At 39.9% G+C, this 22,443-nt stretch overlaps 1 protein-coding gene and 1 pseudogene across 1 annotated transcript in view; one reads left to right on the top strand and one right to left on the bottom strand.

The window, feature by feature from the left end:
* Positions 1-1,863: 1,863 nt before the first annotated feature.
* On the bottom strand, positions 1,864-3,991 carry LOC131080824 (kinesin-like protein KIF11-A; annotated as a pseudogene).
* A 1,382-nt stretch (positions 3,992-5,373) lies between these two features.
* The window catches only part of KLHL32 (kelch like family member 32), a 121,112-nt gene continuing 104,042 nt past the window's right edge, over positions 5,374-22,443 (top strand). Inside the window, exon 1 of the mRNA XM_058020477.1 lies at positions 5,374-5,453. The gene's annotated coding sequence lies outside the window, so the exon portion shown is untranslated. The remainder of the gene's footprint in view (positions 5,454-22,443) is intronic.

Here is a 22,443-nt window from a genome sequence, read left to right as displayed (position 1 = left end):
TAAATCTGTTTCAAATGAAAGAACCAGGTCAAAGCAGTAACCTAGACAACTTCAATGTTACAGCTAACACTACTATTTATATAGCTTCTACTCATAGGGGAATAGTTACTGCCTTACCTCTTTTAATTTTCTTTTGCCCTTACCTGTTTTTAATTTTCTTTTACCAGACTTCTTTCATGCAGATGCTCTCGTGTAGTTTATGTTGTCAGCTCCACCAATAAGCAGAAAACCCAAGGCACTTAGGGGTTTTCTTCTAGCTCCAGTTGCAATGAGGATTGAGGGTGGGATTGCAGATACTCTGTTTCCTTCCTTTTTTAATGTTGGATTTTTATTCTGTTTGATTTTTTTAGAAACATTTATTTGTGACACTGACATTTAATGTTTGTGGTACTGACATGTAACCTAGAAAATACTTAGCTGAGAGAACTGCACAGAACGTAATGCAGTGTTTGGTGTTTTTCTGTTTTTAATCAAAATAGTGGTGCTGGGTATATGTTCAGATGTAACCATGAAATGCCTGTGTTTATCTGGCTAATTTTCAGAACGTTGAGATAACATGCACCACCTATACTGCAGGTTTCCATTCAGCTTTGCAACTCAGGAAGAGCACTGTAAGAGGAAATGGGTTAAGTACAGATGAGTTGTAAAAAACCTCTGAAGAGAAGGTTTACACAAATATTGATTGCACGTGATCAGAGATTGCTGTAACTTGTGGCTATGTGGGGAACTCATCATAAATCACCATAAGATGAGAATCTTGTGAACCCATACTGGAATCTGAGCTGCAGAAGTTTTCAGTACAGATAGCTGAGTGATACATGATGGCGACACAGTGACTGTTAATCATTTTAGATGTTATCCAAAAACTAGAGGAAAAAATACTTCCTAGGGTGGCTGGAATCCCAAGGCACTGCAGTGTTCATAGATGTTCCAGCAACAGAAATTTTATATTTACTTTTCTTCATAGTGTACGAAGGGGTAACACAAAATTCTGTATTTATGTTTGAAAGCAGTCTCAGCTTTAAGTTCAAGCCAGCTGTACCCTGAGGCTGAAACATGGCCATGTTTTAGCAGCAGGGAAGACTGCCATATGTTGCAGTGATAAAAAAATTACACTGATGCCAATCTCTGAAGTCAGTCTTCTAAAAAATATATAAGAGAGCATATTTGTGGCAATATAAGCTTTTAGAGAGAGAGAGTAAAAGAGCTTTATAAGCCTTTATTTAATGATAATTTTTCTGTCTCTTTAACAGTAAATGCTGCAAATCATAACTCACTGTTGTTCTTGAGAGAAGTTGTATATAATAAATAAATCCATTGCATCTCCCCGTTACACAGCATTGCTTGCTGTCTAGCTCCCAGCTTTCAATTGCCATAGGGCAATTCTATTCATTGAATAAGTTCTTACTTACTGACTGGCTTTTAGTGAGCACAAACTGGAAATTGATAAGAAGACCCTTTTTTAAGAGTTATTCAGGCAGGCCTCTAAAGGAGAGCAGGGATGTGGACCCTGGACCTAGCTGGGAGCACCATGACATACTCTCTCCTTTTTTAAGGTCAGTATAGGCCATTGGTTTGTAGCTCTCATGGGTGAATTCCAATGCTTTTAAAATTGGCAATTAGTTTGTTTTAGTTCCAGAAGTATGTCAAGGATCTTTGAACACAACTATTTGTATTCTTGATATGCATATAATAAAATGTATTGTAGGATATATTCTCACAGTGCAGTAGTTCCAAACTGCATCTACTAAAATCTTAATGCAGAACAAAATATCCGATAAAAACTACGGATCTCAATCATAAACCTTCTGTTCTCTACTGCAAACAGTGAAGCTGCTGTTTCTTGTTGCTGAAGAAGGACTGCTACTGATCCATAAAGCTGACTCTCTGAGCAGTTTTAAATTCCCTCCATTTACCAGTATCCTGAAATGCATTTTTTAGATTGCTAAGAAGTTGCTGAGAACAGACTATGGATTCTACCAGCATCTTCTTTCGTGTCCATGAAACATATGGCCATAAACTACCATTTAAGTCCTTGAGCTTTTGAAAGAAATTATCCAGAGATGCAATAAATTTGTTTTGAAGCAGAAGTTTTACTATTGGCTAGGTCAGTAGTTTGCAGATAAACATTTTCTTGCTCAACAGTGATGGCAGTCATCAAACTTGCATTTTTTGGCAGTATACAAGCTAGCGTTCTGCATCTCCTGTGCCAACAGGTTGAGCTGGCTTTGAAGTGAGAACACTAATTCATTTGCATTCTTTGTATATACACACTTTTCCATTTTCACGACTCCTAAATTCCCATAGTACTTTGCATCTGAGAAAAAAAAAAAAAAAAAACAAACCACAGGCTGTTTCTGTAATTTTTCAGAGTGAGACAAAGATCTCCTAAGAAGATATTGTTTTTATGGTCCTCGATCTCATCAACCAGAAAATTTCCTTATGTTATTCTGAAACAAACAGTTTAGTTCCAGGACAATTTCTACCATTGCTGTCATGATATTTAATGCTCCTGCTGATCCAGATATTTGCTTCTCAGTCAACTTGACTGAATGGCTCAGCTTTACTAGCAAATAGCACAGTCCTATTTTGTTACACATTTTCAGACACTTGAGAAAGTTCAGTGGTCAGCAATTTTTAACAGAGATAAAAGACCCTGATACAACTAGTGCAAATACATTATCTGCTGAACAACTGACAGATAGGAGGACACCTATAAATTATGTGTAAGATGTCAACATCTGTTGTTGCTTCAGATAGTTCTCACTGAGTGTTGTACTTTATTGACCAGAACATTAATTTCTCCTGCAAATCCATTTGGATGATAGCACTGCTATCAACATCTCTCTTATGATACAGTTTTGTAAGCAAAATATGATTTATCTTAACAGTACTGACCAAATGGCTCACTGTGCCGTAAAGTTTTTTTGTATTCAGAACTGAAACCATATATTCTTTCTGAGCTAGAGGAATCTTGGTATCTTGCAGATCTGTCTGTGCTTAATTTCAGTTATTTCTCCTTGAGTTGCAGATCTGTTTTCATTGTTTCATTGCTTTTATTAATTGAGAATGGTTTAGTGATTGTTTTTACTACTTTTTCCATGGTGCTCATTATCTCAATATCCTCTATAACTTGTTCTTCCCAAACTATCAGCTTTCCTTTTAAGGGCTACATGAATGAAAATACAGATTCCATTTTACTCTCGTGCAGCAGAGGTCTCCTTTCAGGTGCTTAATCTCCTCAGTATCTTCCTCAATAGCAGCTCCTTTTGGCAGCTGCTGGTTAACTGAAGGTTTCATCACGTTCTTTGCTCTGTGAGCATACTCCACTGTACTCTGTTTTCCCTTGGGATTCATAGATGTGGGAGAAACTCAGCGATTACTGAAGTCCTTTTTGTTCTCTTAGAGTCTTGAAGGATCCTCTTAGGATGTCTTCTGTGTCTTCTTCCACAAGAGCAGCAATAACTCTTTCATGGATCAGGATAGATCACTTGGTATTTCCAGCTTCATAAACTCTTTTATCAACTGAAGTGTTTTTACCTCATGCAAGTCTATATTCCCAGTTCGAACAAGCTCTTGTTCATCTGCTTGAGTTACTTTCACACAAATGGTAGAGGAAAAACAGGATCAACTGGAATATGCATTCATGTAAGTGGCTGCAATAGATTTTTTTGCTGCACCTTTTTCCAGGATCTGGTAGGCTTAATTTTTGTTGTGGTCAGGTATTTCTTTGGAGCCTTTCAATCTCTGTGACTTTTTCTAATACTTAATATGTTGTATTGCCGGACTCCTTTCAGTGGTGTCCAGCAACAGAACAAGGAGCAGTGACCATAAACCAAAACACAAGATGTTCCACCTCAACAAGAGGAAGAACTTTACAGTGAAAGTCGCAGAGCCCTGTAGGAGTCTACCTAGGGAGGACAAGCAGTATCCCTCTCTGGAGGCATTGGAAACTCACTTGGATGCAATCAAAGAAAGGTACTGTAGCCATAATAGCTTTTTATTGCACATGAATTAACTGGTTCTGATGAAGCACTGGCCTTGCCTTTATGCCTCTGTTTTGTAACTTTGCCTGGTATTGCACTGCAAAGGACCAAGCTGCTTGACCCTTGACTTGGGGAAGTTTTGCATAACTACCCAAAATACTCCATAGACTGCAACTGGTGAACTAACTTTCCAGATGTTACTGTCTGCTCTGCAGATGAGGAATTGGGGCATTTCTAGATACCTTTCACAAACACCTTACAATGGAACAACTCTTCTGTCAGTAGGCTTAACTGACAGCCCACATGCTGTAAAAGTGTCTTAAGGAATTGTCATCTGAAAAAAACTAGAACTCCTCTGATGTGACATGTATGTAAAATATAATATGGAGTTATGTTGGAGATGGGAGGCAGAGATTTTTGGGATCTACTGGTTTTGTATTAACTTCACAGATCAGAAAATAGAAATTAAACTCCTAAGAAAATCCAGTAGCAAGATGAAAACTGCTCAAAAGTAGAGGTGGTCTGTGCAATTCTCAAAATTGTATTTTCTCCTATATATTAAAGCACGTTCCAGTTTTGCTCATTATGAGTGGATCACTAATCATCAGATTTATTTTTTAATTTTCCTGAATGTTCATCATAACCATGGGATCAGTTAGAGAGTGCGGGAAGAAAAGTTCTCACCACCTGTCAGTTTTATGAGGCGAGGCTGAAAGAACAGCATTTTTACTGAGCCTCACTGCAAGCTGGGTCCTGTGTCCCTGCAAAGATGGCATTTGGAAAAATACACAGTGGCGCAAGCACTTGTATCTCAGACAGATGTTCCTCATCACTTTCGTACTTAAGATTTTTTAAAATTCACATTAAACCCCATAACAGCACGATAAAGCAGTGATGCCTTATTATCCTAGGATGCAGTGCTCTGATCGTGACCCTGCAGAGACCTCATCCTTCCCAGCCGTATCTCTTGTTCCAAAATCCTTTTTCCCAAATGGCCCTCTGACAGCCCTCCTGACCCGTCGTCATCCCGCCTGGCAGGTGTTCTTCCTACAAACTTAGCGCTACTTAAAGGGCTCACTCAACCAGGCCTTTTGCCCTCCAGCGCTCCGGCAGGGCCGTGGCCCCGGCGGCTGAGAACCGCGAGGGCCCTCGCCTCACGGGGGCACGGCGGGCTGCGCTGGCGGCCCTGCCCGGCCCCGGGGGCGGCCGACACACCGCCTCTGCCTCCTCCTCCTCCTCCTCCGGCAGGTGCGGCCCTCCCGGGCCGCCGCTGCGCACTGGGCGGGGCGGGGAAGCTCCTCCTGCTCAGGCACCGGAGCGGCACAGCCGGGACGGCGGCTTTGGGGCGCGGGAGCTGCTGGCCCGCAGCTCGTCCCCGCGCTGCCGTCGGAGCGCAGCGGAGCGGGGCGGAGAGGAGCGGAGAGGCGGCGCCGCCACCGCCGTGCGCGGCCCCGGCACCTGCCCGAGGTGAGCGAGCGGCCGGGCCCGCGGCGGCGCCCGCGTTACCTAACCGGGACCGGGGCGGGGGGTGGCCGCCGGTCGTGCCCTGCGGCCCCGGGCGCTCAGCCCCGCTGCGCTGGGGAAGGGGGCTCCGCTGGGGAGCAGGGGCGGCGAGGGCGAGTGTCCCCGTTGCCAGGGAGACGGGTCAAGCGGCAGCTCCGGCCGCCGGGGCGCCCCCGGGCAGCGAGCGGCGCTCCCGCCGGCCTCGGCTCCGCGTAGGAGGCGGCGGGGAGCGGCCGTGGGGGGAGGATGAGCCCGAGCCCGGGGTGGCTCCGGGACGCCAGGAGTGCCGCTCCCGCGGGGTTGTGCGGGGACGTGCTGCAGGTGCCGGTCTGGCGGCGGCTCGGTGAAACATGGATGGCTCTGCCGCCGCGACACGGGCGCTGCGGGGCGGCTCGGGGCTTCGTGCGAGCTGCGCTCTCGTGTGCCGGCACTCGAAGCTACTCGTTTGGCTGACAGAAATCAAGCTCTTGTTCTTCTCTGGCGTTTAAATATGCGGGAGCTCGCAGCTGCAAGTGATCCAGGCACCCTGATTGCTGGAACATTGGATCTGCAGCCCTCGCGAATGAAAAGGGGCTGCTCAGGTGGTTGCAGCTGATAGTGGGGAAAGATTCGGTTCCCGGCAGGAAATTTCCAGTTGGGTCGATCGGGAGCAGTTCTGCCGATGCCGCAGGTTGCCGGTTGCTCAGCTCGCTGCTGCCGCTCTCCCAGGCCACGGGCGCGGGGTGGATTCCGCCCGCGGAGCGAGCGGAGTCGCGGTGACAGCTGAGCCACGGCTGCCACACCGAGCACGGGCAAGCAGCGCGCCTGGCACCAGACACCGCAGTGAAACGGGAAAGAAATGGAATTGTGGTTTCAGTCTTACCACCGGGAAATAAGCTGCAGACGTTGATCGTAGCAAATCGCGTGACTATAGTTTTTAAAGCTTGTCATGAATTTTTTCAATTTTGTAGGGCTAGGAAAGTATCTTGCAAACGTTTCAAAAGAAAGTTGGGGTTAGTCTTGTTTGAGTAAATGTTCATGGCAGCATTTGTTCAGTCGTGAAAAGACCAGGAGCAGACCCAGAGGCCACAATCCTGTTAACTGTAGCACATAGGGTAAAGGATTACTGGAGCCCTGCCAATTCCTGTTGATTCTGGGATCTGCCTCCATAAAGCAGTTGGCAGGAGCAAGACCACTGAGGCGTGTTCAATTCTTCAGAGTTTTTATCTGAAAACTGTATTTGTTGTTTAAATAGTGCTGAATAAGTAATGCAGTTACCACAGATGCTTAAAAAGCCACCCATATATATATAGCTACTCAGTCACATCTCCTTGTGTTATTCAAGTTTACAGATGATTACTGAGAAATTTTTTCTTTACTTTGAAAGTGCTCCAGAAAAACTCCTTTAATCTTCTGCCTGTTTTTCAGACTGTGAATAATTTGACACTGTGACACATTTGACACAAAGCACTTTACAGTTATTATGTACAAAGTACTATGCTAGGTTTGGGTATTCTCAGAAACTGTTAGAGAATAATAAGCTCTTGATCAGTAGGACACTAAAAATAGTGTAGTTGTTGTACCAATTAACATCTCCTAAGCACAAGATTTTTATTTTTTTTTATAGGTGTCTACAATGTTTATAAAATATTGTGTTATACTGTACATACAAGCAACAAAAGGCCCTGTTAATTCCTGTACAGGCATGCGTGGACAAAATGTACATTTGGGCAGCTATTGAATTGACAGATGGGGCAAAGATTGTACTCCTAATATGTCAAGAGGCAAAGAAGTTGCCTTGGGGTTTCTTTGAAAATGGTCCAGTTAGATTGGCAGGTATACCTTTCATTCATTAACGGGAGAAAATGCTGTTAGGGAAGGGAATTTTAATATGGAAATTGAAGTGTTCTTTATTTAACACTTTGTAGCTCAGCACAAACCACACAAGATGAAATTAATCACTGTTTTTACTGTCAGAATACAATGGAAAATTTTAAAAGTAAAGATGACCATGCAGAAACTTAAGTTATTGATGTATTTTTATGAAAGCGAGCTTGGAAGTGAGTGTGCTTCAAACTGACTCTGAACAAATAGTGTAGAATTGTGCCTTGGACAAGAATTATGATATTCCTTCTGATCTTCCAGTGGAGTTTTAATCTTTCTTCAATCTTGTCTTCTTTTTAAAATAGGACATGAACAACTGTGTTTAAGATGGCAACTTCTGTTGAAAAGTCTGTGTATTGCCAATTGTGTAAGTGAATTTCACTCAGGATTTGAATTTGAACATACAAAGAAATTTGAGTAGCATCAAGGGAGGTGGTTTTGTTTTTTTTTTTTCCTTTCTTTTTATTAGGGGGAGCAGAAACTTTTGATTTTACAGTAGGGAGAGGTATGGTTACAAGATCAGTAGGTGATGGAAATTTATGCTGGCATGGATCATTTCTTCCTTGGGCACTTACAAAGTAAAGTAAGTGCAATTTGAACAGAGAAAATGCTGTGTTCATTAAAAAAAAGGACTTTTTTGTTGTCCATTTTTGATTCAGAATATTTTTCTTTTGCCTGAAAAGTCAGAACTTGGTGTAACAGCTTCTGACACTGAAGATCAGCTTCTACAAAGCAGCAAAAAGGAATGTATTTAGTAAGAAATCCATGGCACTGCTGTGGTATTTTTGATTGATTCTGCTGGCTGGAATATGATGTGATTAATGGTCAAGAATGATGGTAATTTAATGCCACACTAGCATGGGGAAGTGATGATTATAAATTGAACTAGAAGTGGAAATTAGATTAAGTGAAAAAATGAAATTAATTTAATCACTTGTGTGAGAACAGATGACAGTTAATGGGAAAAACTAGCAAAACAAAAATACCATGCAGTGTAATTATACTTACCTACAGCAACCATGTATTTGTCTCATTTTAATTCTTTTATTGAAAAAAAGAATTATCCTTCATATTTCTCATCTATCTAAGACTTTCATATGATACTTGCCAGTGTTCTCTGTTCTTAGGACTTCAATTACTCTGACTACTCTGATTGCAGAAGTGGAGAGAGTCTTATGTTTGAATTTTTTCAATCTCTCTTCTTTGGAGATACAGGAACAAATTTTAGCCAAAAGGCTAAAAATGGTAAGATTTTCCTAGGAAATTATTGAATTTTTAGAAACCTAATTTTAAATTTTTTTACAGTTTATTCCCCACACAAAAAAAGCACAAACCCACCCTCATATTACTAACTGGTAGAGGTAGTATATCCCCTCAAATTTGTTGAATTATCTGATGCTTTTACTTAGTAGTGAAAGACAGGATCCTTGACATAGTGATTTCTAAACCCTCATTTCTTTGTGTTCTGACTGTGATGGCTTTTTGACTGCTTATGAAATAAAATGAGGTCTGCTGCTCTGGCATTCCATGTGCATACTGTATTGCATGACTGTCTGCTTGTAGATGGGATGCTTTTATTCCCAAGAGATTTTTGAAATTTTAGGATCAAATTCTGATTACTGAAAATAAGTAAAGAGTAGAAACCCTTCACAGCGTCTTGTGATTATTTTAATTTTTTTTTTTATTTTAAATTTTGTCTCATGTGTGGATTTTACCCCTGACTGAATTTTGGGCTTTGAACAGTTAGAACCTTCAAATTGAGAAGAAGTATACTTAGGAGACCATTTTTCGAGAGGCATTTCTGCTAAGCTTGAAGAAATTTCAGGGACTAGAGGCTGCTCTGGGAGGTAGCTTCAAGAGAAGAAAATGAAGCAATTATGTTGGAGTTTGACAGTTTAAACTGGGAGACCAGGAGAGCTTTGAAATTCCTGGTTCTGGGTGTTCCCATGTGAACCAGCCACCCTGAATCTGCCTGACCTATATAGAAAGGGAAATTTCTAATGTAGTCCAGAAAGGAGCTGTGGCAGGTTCTGGGCAGCTGCTAGTCTGTGTTCTAGATTCTAGACAAATGTTCTGTCAAGATTTATCAGACAAGTTTTAATTGCATTTTAACTATAAAAATTTGCTCTAAGCTAAGATTCAACCCTGCAGTCCATTGCTGGGCTTGCTGTGGACCTGCAATGTTCATCTTCCTTTTTGGGGCAGGGGTTTTCACAGACTAGGTACCTGAGTTAGGAGACCTTTTGTGCTCTTTGCTCTTAGTGCAGTGAGGTCACTGAGGGCAGAGAGCTCGTGGGAACTGGGGCCAGTACCAAGGGGTCTTTCTGCCCCTACATCCACTGTTAGATCTTTGAAATACAGCTCTCCTTCGGCTTGAGATAGGAAAGATGCTGTTTCAGAAGGTGACATTCCAGTAGTGAATGCTGTGCAAATTCCAGTCACACTCGTGCCAGTTGGAAGCTGTTGACCTTGCTATTGACAGCTGGATATTTCCCTCTGATGAGAAAGCAATGAAATATGTAAAAAATTATGAATAAAATAAATCAGAGGCTTCAGAACATCAATAATATTTGGGAATGCATGATTTTTCTTCCTCGAAGTTAGGTGACTACTCTCAAGAGTTATGTAAATTAAGGATTTGTTCTGCCAAAATTTCCGTAGCAATATGCTGTGGCAGTTTAGAAGAGCTTTAATTGTAGGGAATGAGCTCTGTAGGGGGATAAATATTGTAAATATTTTGATTCGTCAGTACGTGAAAGTTCAGGTTGTTCTGAAGAGTGTCTTTTTCTACAACCATCTGTCTTTGTTTTTCCTGACAGGAATGATACATATAGTGGTGGTATTTGACAGTATAGATGTTGTAATGTTGGAGCCTAATTCACTTTTGTGTCTTTCCTGAGTGCTGTGATTGTTTAGGATGGATCTTAAGATTGTGGATTTTTCCACTCAATAGTCAGCTCTTCAATTTTTTTAACCCCTTATGGCTCCAGAATAACCTTTCATTCCGGTCTTTGGTAAGAAACATATTGGAAAAAATTCTCAGCATCACTAGTTTGGATTGCAGAGGGGTTTTGTTTTGAAGGTATCATATCTCAGACTTATTGAGGTCCATTTCTGCACCATTGTTAAGGCTTGATTTCTGTCCTGTATGTTTTGTTTGTTTTCTTAAAGTGATTGCTTAAGTGAAAGCAGCATTGCTTAGATTAATAACACATTTTGAAGAAGATGTGAGCAAGCTTATGGCCTTATTATGTCGGAAACATTTTCCATCAGGTTTCACTTCAGGTCAAATAAAGTAAAAGGGCTGCTGCCCTTTGTAAGCTAAACTGTGTCTCTACCTGACCTATTAAGACAAAACAGATAAAAACCTGTGGTTGAACAAATGTCATCAGGATATGTGGAATGTATATTTTCCAGGTTTATTTTTGAAGTTTTCTAAAATTGGTCTTAAGGATTTTTTCCCCAACAATTGCATTTATAAGACAGTGTCTTTAATAATAGTTTTTTCCTGATCTGATACAGATTTTAAAATTATGTCTTTAAAGCAATAAGAAGGTGGTTCTCCTTTTGAGGGGATACATCTCCGGTGATTTTTGCCTTTTCTCTGTTAGTTTTGAAAGCCCCCTTTCAATCATTAACCTAAATTTTAGTTGCATAAAACAACAAGGAAAAAGAAAGAACTGAGGTGGTATTTTCAGAACAGAACTGGGACTTTGACTTCAGTGATCTGTGGAGATCAAAATAGAGGTCTCAAGAGCAAGGCTGAACTGATGTGCTGCCTTCTTGTGGGGATAAAAGTACTTGCTTTGTGAGTTTGGTGTATTCCTTAGCTGAACTTCCTTCTTTTTTTTTTTTTTTCACTTTTTCTGTTTCTGTAGAAAACTGAGACAAACAGGAAGGGATCAGATCTCCTTTCTGGTTGAGCCTTAGTGCATCATCACTGTGGAGTGCACTGGAGAGTGTGCCATGCCCCTGCTGTGCTGGGCTTCCCATCCTCACTGAGGTTACATTGAAGTACACTCGGCATTTCTTGTGGTCTGGGGTTACTTTTGCATATAAATGCAAAACAGAAAGTAGGGAAAGTGTCGGGAATTGCTTGTAGAGAAGGTGTGTAGGAAATTGAATGATGGCAATGCAAGTGAAGTCTTGTCCATTTGCATTTCATGTATGTGACTCCATCCTCCAAACACACTCAGAATTGCAGAAACTTACATGTTGCCGAAATGTGAATAGAAGAACTAGATGTGCTTTGCTTGCTTGCTTACTTAGGGAGGATAACTATGACTGGAGGTGAAACAAAAGAAGGAATTCAGCGTTACAGAGTAAGTCAAACTCCAAAATGTTTTGGTAGCCAGGGCTGGCTACCTATTACAGGAGGAAGCTCTCCTGGACCAGTGTGACTGGGTCCTCAGGTATATATTCAGTTTGAATTATGCAATTTCTTTTTTTTTGTTTGTGTGGGGTTTTTTTGTAGTTAGGTTTTTTGTTTTGTTTCTTTTTATTAAATTTGTTAATTTTTTCAATTTCTTTAAGACCTTTTGATCAGGTTCATCATGCACAATGGCATCAGATTCCATGCGTCACATCTCTGCATGTAAATGACAGCAGATGAGAACAAGTCCCACACAGAATTAGTGGAGTTTATATTCCTTGCAGCTGTTCTCATTTCTCCAGGCTTCCCAATCCACCATAGTGCAACTCTACCTTAAAGGCTGGAAAGCTGCTAACACAGGCTGTTTGAATTTACTGTCTTTGCTAATTAGAGCTAACTCTTGCACTATGGACTTGCATTGATTTTTAGTGGTGTTGCCGGGTAGGTGAGGAGAGTTAAGGCTCTCGTAGCGGAACCTTGTCAGTTGTAATTTGTAGCAGTTTTAGACATAAATACCTCCAGCCTTCCCCCTCCCTCTGCACATACTGCAGAGCTGGAGGAGTAGAGAAAGTGCCTGCATTTTGTTTGGTTGTGGGCACTGTTGTGGGATGTCACTTTGGGTTTGTACCATGACACCAGTGGCAACACAAGTGTCACCTGTGCTCTAGGGCAGTACTGTGTGGCAGAGCATGGGGCATGCATGTGGAGAGAAGTCAAAGCATCTTCAGTGGGATAGGCTGATTCTGTGAACTACACAGTGTGTTTCTACATTTTGTCCTGTCACTGGCCTGTGTACTTTGAGTGTTGAAAATTGTTGTGGAAAACCCAAGGAGTGAATTTTCGTAGGCTGTGTCTTTGGTTCCTGATATATTTATTCTTTGGCCCTGGTAGTGAGGGAAATTACTGTGTGATCACCAAGTAGCCCATAGCAAACCAGATCAAGCCCTGAACACCTAAAAGGAAGAAAAAGAAAAAGGGTAATATAGCTACAGGGGTCTAAAGATATCAGAGGGAAGGGTGGGGTTCTGCTGTTTGTTTGGGGTTTTGTGACTTTTTTGTTGTGGTTTTTTTGTTTTGTTTGGTTTTTTTTCTGAGCTAGTTGGTATAGTCTGTGGGAGCAAAGAAAAAATGTGGACAGAAGTGTTTCTTCTGCTGAGACCTGGAGAAGGCACAGAAGTCTAAACACTTGTCCATTCTTCTTATAATTCAATTTCTGCTGCTAATTAAAGACCAGAGGTTAAAAATTATTTAATATCTTAATTTTAGGTATTTCTCCTTGAAATAGCAATTTTTCTGCAAGTAAAGAAAAGTTGTGTCTCAGACTAAGGAGGGCTAGAGAATGGTTGAAGAAAATCTTGAGCTGTAAATTCAGAACCTTCTATTTGAAGGGGGAAAAGCCCCTCTATCTGTTGTCGACTGAGGTTATTTTCCATCTCTTTATCTCTGTAACACACATTTGAAAACTGTCAGAAGAACCAGACTTTATCACACACATTTGAAAACTGTCAGAAGAACGAGACTTTATCAGAAAATTCCATCTAATGGGTTTGCGACAGCTTATGTGTCTTGTTTTGACACAAGAAATTCTGCAGCTGTACTGGCTTGAGGAACTCCTGATCCCTCTGCCCTCCTGCTGCAGCTTCTTGCTCGTGTGCTTTGCTGGCATCACTGTTTGTGGAGGCACGTTGGGGATTGGATCACCAGCATGTCTCTTAGAGATTTAAGAAAAAATAAAAAACCTCCCCCTAAAAATTAAAAAGCAGCCCCACAGAAGCCTCTCTTACACTCTTAAACCAGGTCAGGTGAAAGAAGGAAGTATGGAAGCTGAACTTGTACCCATTCTGTCTTGAAAGAAGAGAAAGTTGCTTTGACCTGTGATGAATACATGCAGACTAGAGAAGGGCATGTGGACTGTAAGTGTTAAGTTTTCTTTCATATAGTCAGGGGTAAAAGGTGTTAAAACAGTGGGTTTATTTAGCAATTTCTGGCGCTGATTTGTAGTAAGCAAATGTTTACACTGCAGCTTGCCATAAATAAACAGAAGGGTGTTTGGAAGCCCTGACCAGCTTTTGTGTAGGAGAGAGCAGTCATAACAAACTGGTTCTGTGAGAAACTGAAAACAAATAAAAGATGGGCTGTTATTCATGCTTTGCAAAGGCAGAAGAGACTGTGAACAAAAGAAGCAAGTAATTTTCAAATATTGAAAAACACTGTTTGTGAACCTGGGATGAATTTCTGTAACATTTCATATTCTCCTGTTTTCAGAGTTTAGGAAATCTAAAGAAAAGAAGGGCAAATGATTTTAACCAACTCCAGCCTCAGAGAAGGGTGAAAATCTTCACTGCATTCAATAGTGCTGTGAGTCTATATCTCCCCAAGATATTCCCAAGAACATTTGCTACCTGTTTCTGGCTGTTAACAATCTTACAGTCACTTAATATGCTGTAGTTAGCTAAAGGAAAGAATTCTTTCAAAAATCCCCTAACAAACCTTTTCCCACAAGGAAAGCTCTTCTTTTAGTACTCAATGAGATTATTACCCACTACAAGGAAGTTATTTTCCTTATTATTTTGTTTTCTTGGGATTTTTTGAGTCTAACATTACAGTATAATGAGATAGGTAGGCAATAGGGTGTTTCCAGTTGGGCAGGTGAAGGATAGATTTATGGATTTTTTAAAGTAGTTAAATAGTACCAAACCCCAAAATCAATATTCTGTTTTTATTTGTACACATAGTTTTTGTGATTGAGTAAAGTCTGAGAATCTTAGTAGCTGATAACTCATGTTGACTTTTTTGCAAATTTTTTGTGGTTTTCATACAACTACAGCAATATACCAAAGAGTCTGTAGCCTTAAAAGAGAGACTAGACTCAGACTTGGAATGGAGCTGACAAAATGGTAATAAAAATAATGGCTAAGGCTGAATCTTTTTCTTAGTTATTTCCTTCCTGCCAAGTAGGCAGAGAGATTGTATTAATAGCTCAAATGAAATGTCTTTGTGACTGTGATGGTAGGAAAAAGAAATATGTTTTACAGAAGGAAGAGATGAGATGAAGCCTTCTACATTAGGGCATACCAGTTGACTGTGCTCTGTAGAGATACCCACTAAGCTCTGAACAAATTGGCAAAATGTGTAGGAGCATTATTTGTGGTGTGGTATTTTGTGTGAGTAACATGTTGAGAAATTAATGTATGTCTGCAGGTCTCTGCATTGGGTTACGTTGAGTGCAGGTGAGGTGGTGATCCCTTGGGAGCTGCAGGTCAGTAAACTCCAGTCCAGATTCAGAAATTTTATTCTCTCTCTCTCTCTCTCTCTTTCTCTGTGAGAAATAGACTTCAAAGGCCAGAATTATGTGGTATATAAGTTGGGGAAACTTTGAGTCCTAATAGTATTGCTGCATCAGACTTTGATTCATCTTTGACATGTTTGTGTTGCCAGTAGCACTTACTGTAGGAATTTCATAAATAGCTTTTAGTTCTAATTAGTGTGCAGATTGTGCTCTTTCTCTCCTGAGAAAGAGCCTTTATTTGGTTATCTTGAAATTGATATAAATACAGAGGTAAAAACTTGCATCTGTTTTTCAAATATAACCAAGAGTTAGCCTGAGAGCAAGCTAGTGGTGAAGCCAGTCCTAGTGGTGATGCAAGAGCTCCTATATGCTCAGTGACTGCAACTCTCAGAGCAACAGGTTAAGGTGCTTTCAAGGTGGGGAGAGATCTTTCAGACTTTATTTATTTATTTATTTATTTATTTATTTATTTATTTATTTATTGGAGATCAGTTGTCTCCTGATTGTTTCTTGGGGGGTGACTGTAATGTTGAATAACTGAGGTAAATGAATAAACCTGGCTGAAGTAGTCCTGCAATTCTTGGCTGCATTAGGCACCTTACTGTCCAGAGATGGAAAAGGAGCAGTGAATGTGTGCTTAGAGTGCTGGATCATGTACAATGCAATGGCTCAGTTCCTTGGCAAGGTGAGGAGCAGTCTGTCCCCTGCAAATTCTCTGATTCAAATCCAGCTTCTTGTGTGTGTGTGCCATTTGGTAAAGAGAAATGAAGCACAGTGTAATCATCCTGTTAGTCCTTGGATGTATCTGCAGTATCCTTGGGCTTGGCCATTGGAGGGAAGGAGGGGGTGTTTCAGGCCATCTTTGTGCCAGTCAGCATTTTTTGGGCCAGTGTGTCTCTCTTCCCAGCTCAAGACACTGATGAATGGCTTCTACTTGTTATATCATTGAATGGCTTTTAGTCTTAGCATTGACATTCTCAACCATTCAAAGTCTAAAAGTCAATTCGCAGACGTCAGTAATCACATTTATTCAGACATACCCCAGTAGGAGACATAAGCCTGGTGTTAGATTATGTTTTCAGGCTTCTCTCAGTAATCTTCAGCCCTATAAACTTTATTTTTTTTGTGAGGTGACAGCTTCAGGTACAGTTTTATTCCAGGAGAAACATTTGGTGACAGGGAAGGAGACCACTATGACTGGTTTATTTTGGCTATTTCAAAGCTTAAAATGTTTATTTTCTGATCAGAGTTCACCTGTGGTTTCCACAAAACTATTCTCTAGTGTTAGAACCTGAATTAGAATTTTCCTTCCTAAATCAGTCTGTATCTAATTTTGATGTAGAAATTCAGTTGATATTAAGGATCCTGTCCCATAGAGGTGTACTAACAGTGATATATTTAAATTTTATTATTTTCTGTGGTCCAGATGTAAAAGCAACCTAGATAGCGTCCATGTGGGAATAGAGGCTGGGAATCTAAACTAATGAAAAAGTGGCTGGAGTAGAAATGATGTGGAAGTGTTCTGATACAGCTGATGTGGAAATATTCTGATACATCTGATTCTGATATAAGTCAGAATAATATAGGAAAATACAGTAATTCAGATTCCTCCCAAACAAGTGAAATTTTTAAAATTTTGCCACATGTGTAGTATAGAATAATATTGGTTTTTTTTGACATAGGCAGTTTAATTTTATCACCATTCTTTTGCAGAGTTGGTTGTCCCTTTTATGTCAGCAAATGTTGCTTTTTCTTTTTTAAAAGTTCATAGCAGCTGGAATCAAATGGTTTACTCTCAAATGAGAGTGATTATTAAGAAGTTAATCTCTGATCCTGCTGGTACCAGCAATATTTAATGTCTTTTAAATAATTTTAAATGCTAATGTGAGATCTTGTACATAAAGTGCACAGTTAAAGCAATTAACAGCGTAAGATCTACTAAAATGAATTGTTTGATGAAAGTTTTCTTCCACTACCAAAAATATCCCAAACCAGCCAACACTGAAGTGAACACCCGTACCCAAACCTGTGTAATACAAGCTTGGTAACTCTGTGTTTTGCTAAATATATTGTGGATATTTCTATTTTAGTTAGAGCTTTGACTTCTTTGAGTACTTTAATAACATTTTTAGGAATGAAGGGATTATGTTGGCCTTACAAGTGTCCATGAAGAAGAGATTTGGAGGAAGAAATCTCTTCAGGACTCTCTTTTAGAGTCCTTGAAAATGTTAATTGTTTTCTGAGATATGGTAGTAACAGCAATAAGCCACTGTTGTCCCTTTGGTAATTCATAGTTTCATTTTGTTTTGATTTTCTTCTCTACCTGGCAATGTGGTTTTGATGGAGATGTCCTCTGTGGCCTCTAGGAGCAGCAGCTTTCCCAGACATCATAGTTAGCAGAATTGTCTTTCCAGAAGGCTTCTTAGTGTGGCTCAATTCTGGTGCATTCTAATTTGTTGCCTTAACATTTGATTATCAGAAACATTACATTTAAAAGCAAAACTTTTATTGATTGTTGGAAGTTTATTCAAGATGCTTTAAATTGCTTGGATTTCTTTTGATTGATGACTATCTGTTGGAAAACTTTGAAAATACCCTCACTGCACCTTAGTTAAGGAAAATAAATTCTTTTGCTCTTTGTCAGGAGCCATTCAGGGCTCAGCTTACTCTTTGGAATAGGAATTTGTAGTGCCACTTGAGATAACTGATGCAGAGGGGACTGGATGTCCTCTGTGTCCTATGTCATCTTTCTTATCTACCCAGGAAGATGTCTTAGATTCTCTACAGGGTCTGAAATAATAGTACATTTCTGTATATTGTCAACTGAATTCTAGTCTTATTTGAGTTTACCTGGAAAAGTTTTTTAAAAGTGCATGCATATATTGCTTACAAAGTATTATTTTTGGTTAACAAGTGAAATAATCATCAAACTTCATATACAGTAGTTGCACATGTATTGTCACCAAGTTTAAACTACTTGCTTATGAAAAAAGAAGTGTTTGGTGCTACAGTACATTTGGTTTGGATTGGTATTATTTCTAGACAGGAGTTTGAAGGCAGTTCCAATAAATAGAAAAGACTGAAACTCATAAATGTGCCCTACTGGGACACCTAGCAGAGATGTGGAGGCATGTGTGTTTGCTATGGTTTTGATAGAATTTCCCCCTTTTGCCCCTTCTGTTTCCCTTTATGAGATAAAATGTCTTAAAGAAGATTGGAATGTGGAATAAATAGTTCATATGGGACTAATATGCTCTTGCATGCATGCAGTACATTTATAGTCTTCTCAGCTGTACCACAGAGAAGCTCACAAAGAACAGAATTGTCTGGGTTGGAAAGGACCTCTTGACATAATTTAGTCAAAGCAGGGTCAGCTAGATCAGATTGTCCAGGATGGTGACCAGAAGTGTTTTGAATATCTCTAAGAATGAAGACTCCACAAGCTCTCTGGGCAACCTGTTCTGATGTTTAACAATTCCTCCCAGTAAATAGCATTTTTTAGTGTTCAACAGGAATTCCATGTCTATTAATGTATGCCCATTAAGTTATGGAAGAAACAGTGTTTTAACTTGAATTATAAGTAGCTATTTGTAGTACTTGGTGGTTTTTAACAAGGTAATTATTGCCCTTAAAATTAAAAAGTAAATGTTTTAGAAACAAGGAAACAAATGCCTTTTTTATTTTTTCATCTTGTTTGGCACTGTTTAGCTTTCTCAAATAGGGTGGGATTCTAGTGATTGCATTCAATTCACAAACTTCAGTTAGGCATGTAGGTCTGTCTTAATAAATAATCTGATGTTTGGTTCTCGGAGCAGTATTCACAAACCCTAGAGGCTTGCTGAACTTACCAGTTTAATGTCCTGGTAGTGATAGATACTTCAGAACGACGACTCCACAAGCTGCAAGTTGCTTGCATGTATATAAAGGGAAGAACAAGATGACAATTTAACTGATAGAAAAATCAGAAGTGTACAAGTATTAAATTCTTCACTTCTGCTAGTAAGCACCTAACTGTAGCCTTATGCAGTCTTTCATAGGTGGCCTTGGGAATTTAAACACCAACTTGTTTTAAAAGAAAAGTTTTTACTTCTCTTTTGAAATGTAGCTTCTATTTTGTTTGGTTGGGTTTTTTGTTTTGTGGTTTTGTTTTGGTTTTTTCATTTGTTTAAATAAACTAAGAAGTATTGAGGCAACATTTGCCTAAAAATGGATCTGAGTCTGTCTTTAAATCTGTGTCTACCCAAAGGATTTAAAGTATGAATTCTTGGATTGTCTCTGAAAAGCAGAGACTAGAGCACATTTAAAAATCTGATGTTTCCAAGCATGAACTTATATGTTTCTCTATTAACCTACATGATAGAGCTTAATTAGAGTGATATTTTTCTTTAGGAAAAAGGATTTCCTTAAACTGAATTTCTTAAGATGTTGTCAAAGTTATGACTCATGCTACAAATATATGCATCTTCACTGTGAGCTTTTTTAGACTATATTTCCTGTCACCTTCCCTCCCTATCTGGTATGTCCCTTCTGCTGTGAGGGAATTTTTTATTTGTTGTATTGACACTGGGTTTTAATGACAGTGGTCAATATCAGAACATTTTCTATGTAGCTCGTCTGGTACATTGAATAAAGTCTGTGTTAGAAATGAAACGTGTCGAATAAAGATGAGAGAAAAAAAGATCTCCTCTTTCAGTAAAATACTATAATATGAAATCTAGATTCTGGATAAATCCTTGGAGAAAAAGAATCCACTAACTCTATCTCAGCTTGGTCAGGGCATTCATCTGTTTTCCAGCATATGAGGTTGGGTGTCCTGATGTTTTCCCTTGTGTTCCCAGCAGATAAGTGAACCACAGCTTCCTGTGGTAGGAACTGTACCATTCCCAACTGTCCTAATGCTTCAAAAGCTCACACTGTAGCAGATTGTACTCACAGGGAGCAGGGAGAAGGCCACAGTTCCTTGAGTAAATCTGCCCATTGACATCCCTCTTGAGCTGAGAGCATTTTTCCTTCTAATATGGTAAGAGCTTTCTCCTTTGTCCAAGTAAGGTTTGTACAGTCACGTGTGTATGGCAAAGCTCCTGCAGATTTTTGTCTGTGGGTGCAAAAAATCCATCTGACATTTTCAGTGCCACTTTGCTTATCCCAGACCAGGCTTATCTGTGTGCTTGTCTAGCTAGGCTCATTGAGGTTATAGAGGTAGCAGTGACTGTGTAAGCATGTTGCTGGTGGTAAATATAAGAAATCGTGGTCTTACAGTAACAAAATATGGACATGATGGAAATTCTGTCTTTCCTAAAATACAAGGGGTTTTTTTGTTTTGTTTTGTTGTTTTTTTTTTTTTTGTTTTTTTTTTTTTTTTTATCTGCAGAAGGCAGTATAAAACAGGGTAAAGAGCTAGAAGCAGAGATGACTGTGCAGGCTTCACTGCTTATGGCTTTTGTGATTGCAGTGCGTGATAGAAGTTGGAAACTGGCAACCCTCTCCGCTCTCTCCCACTGCTTCTCACCCGCAAACAGAATTTATCTGTAAATATTATTTATTCTGGTCATCTAATTAGTTTTGATTTTCTCTTTCAATCTAGATTTCTCTAATGCTTAAATCAAATATATCTTTTTAGTAAAGAAGTGTTTTAGTGGATCTGAGTTTCTTGTAAAGAAAAGGTCTAAATTAGATGGATTCACTTCAGAGCTCTAGCTAACTTCAGGTTCTGTCACTCCTACTTAAACTTCTAAGTCAATTATGAAAAGCTACATGTAGAAATTCCTTTTATACTTGAAGGACCTTAAAGCTAAACAGTAATACAGGCATCCCTGTAATACAAGAGTTTATGCTGGATTGGCATTAGCCAGGCTTTTAGAAGTTTTGATGCAATTTAAGGGTAGAAAAAGGGCCCTAAGGGAGTTCAAACATTCAAGTTTTAAGAAGTGATGGAATTAGGAATACCTGTGCTTTTTCTTGTAGTAAGCTGATTGTAAGGAACTTTAGTTTTGGTATTGGACCACAGATCTTTTTGCCTTTTCTAGCATTCTTAGTTTCATGAGCATGTAATCCTTTGACACTTTTTCAAAGGTAAATGAAAAAAATCTTGAAGAGCTGTACCAACTGAATGGAAGAGCATTAAGATTGGAACCATTAGCACTAAGATAAGTAAACTGTCAGGAATTATTCACTATAATCCATCACAGTCAGCAGAAAGGGAAAGCAAATGTTCTGCAACTGTTTCTCCACAAAAAAAAAAAAAAACCTGCAAAACTTGGTGATCTTAATTTCTAGTCTAAAATCTAGGTGGAATGGGCTTTAATAGACATTGATTCTTTTGTTTGCATGCTTCTGAATCTGATGGTTTTGACATGCACACATTTTAGCCCAGGATCTTCCCTGCCCTTGTCTCTTTGCCTTTGTTCTGTGTGCTTTCATAGACTGCTCTCCTGAGCGTTCAGTCTTCTTGTCCAGCAATTAGAATCATTCCCTGATGACCTCTGGCTTCTCTTCCTACGATTGCACTGTAGAAAAATCCATTATTTCTACTCTATTTTCTCAGATACTCATCTGATTTTAGTACTGTGTACTATTCCCCTGTTTCCAGTACCCCTTTGCAAAAGAAGAAGCCCAGGAAATAGCTGTAGCTGGTCTTCATCACCAGCTTCCTCCATTCTGTTTTTGTTTCCTCTTCCTACTTCTTTCCTTCTTGGCCTCATCAAAATGTGTTTCATTATCTGCCCAATTTGCTTAAAGCTCTCAGAAATCTTTTGATGCCCTTTTCTCATAACAGGAAGGAGTTTGCAAATATCTTTGTTGTCTTACATTGAAAGAGTGGAGGAAAAGTCCATAAGCCAATTATGTATCTAGTTCTGAGGTCCTCAATACAAGGAATGATGACTTGTTAGAAAGGGTCCAGGGAAGGATCACAAAGGTTGTCAAAGGGCTGGAGCACCTTTCCTGCAGAGACAGGCTGAGCCAGTTGGGATTGTTCAACCTGGGAACAACTTGGAGCCTGGCCTCACGGTGGCCTTAGAGTAAGAGGCTTTGTAAAGACGAGGGAGACTGACTTACACAGGCAGGTAATGAAAGGAGAAGGGGAATCAAGGTTTTACAAGGTTTAGGTTAGATGCCAGGGAGCAATTCTTTATGCAGAGGGCAGAGAGGTACTGGGACAGGTTGCCCAGAGAAACCTTGGATGCTCCATTCCTGAAGGTGTTAAAGGCCAGGTTGAATGGGACTTTGAGCCACCTGGTCTAGTGGCCCCTGCCTTTGGAAGAGGGGGTTTGGAACTAAATGATCCTTAAGGGCCCTTCTAACCCAATCCATTCTGTGATTCTTTGATTCTATTTGGGGTAAAATTGATAGGGATTTTAGTGATCAGTTACTCTATGACTTGAAGGGTGACCTTATCACAGGGGTGACCTTCTCACTCTCTTCAACTTCCT

This window comes from Melospiza georgiana, chromosome 3 (assembly GCF_028018845.1).
Source record: "Melospiza georgiana isolate bMelGeo1 chromosome 3, bMelGeo1.pri, whole genome shotgun sequence".
NCBI classification, from domain to species: Eukaryota; Metazoa; Chordata; class Aves; order Passeriformes; family Passerellidae; genus Melospiza; species Melospiza georgiana.
This window is presented reverse-complemented; position numbering and strand designations above follow the sequence as displayed.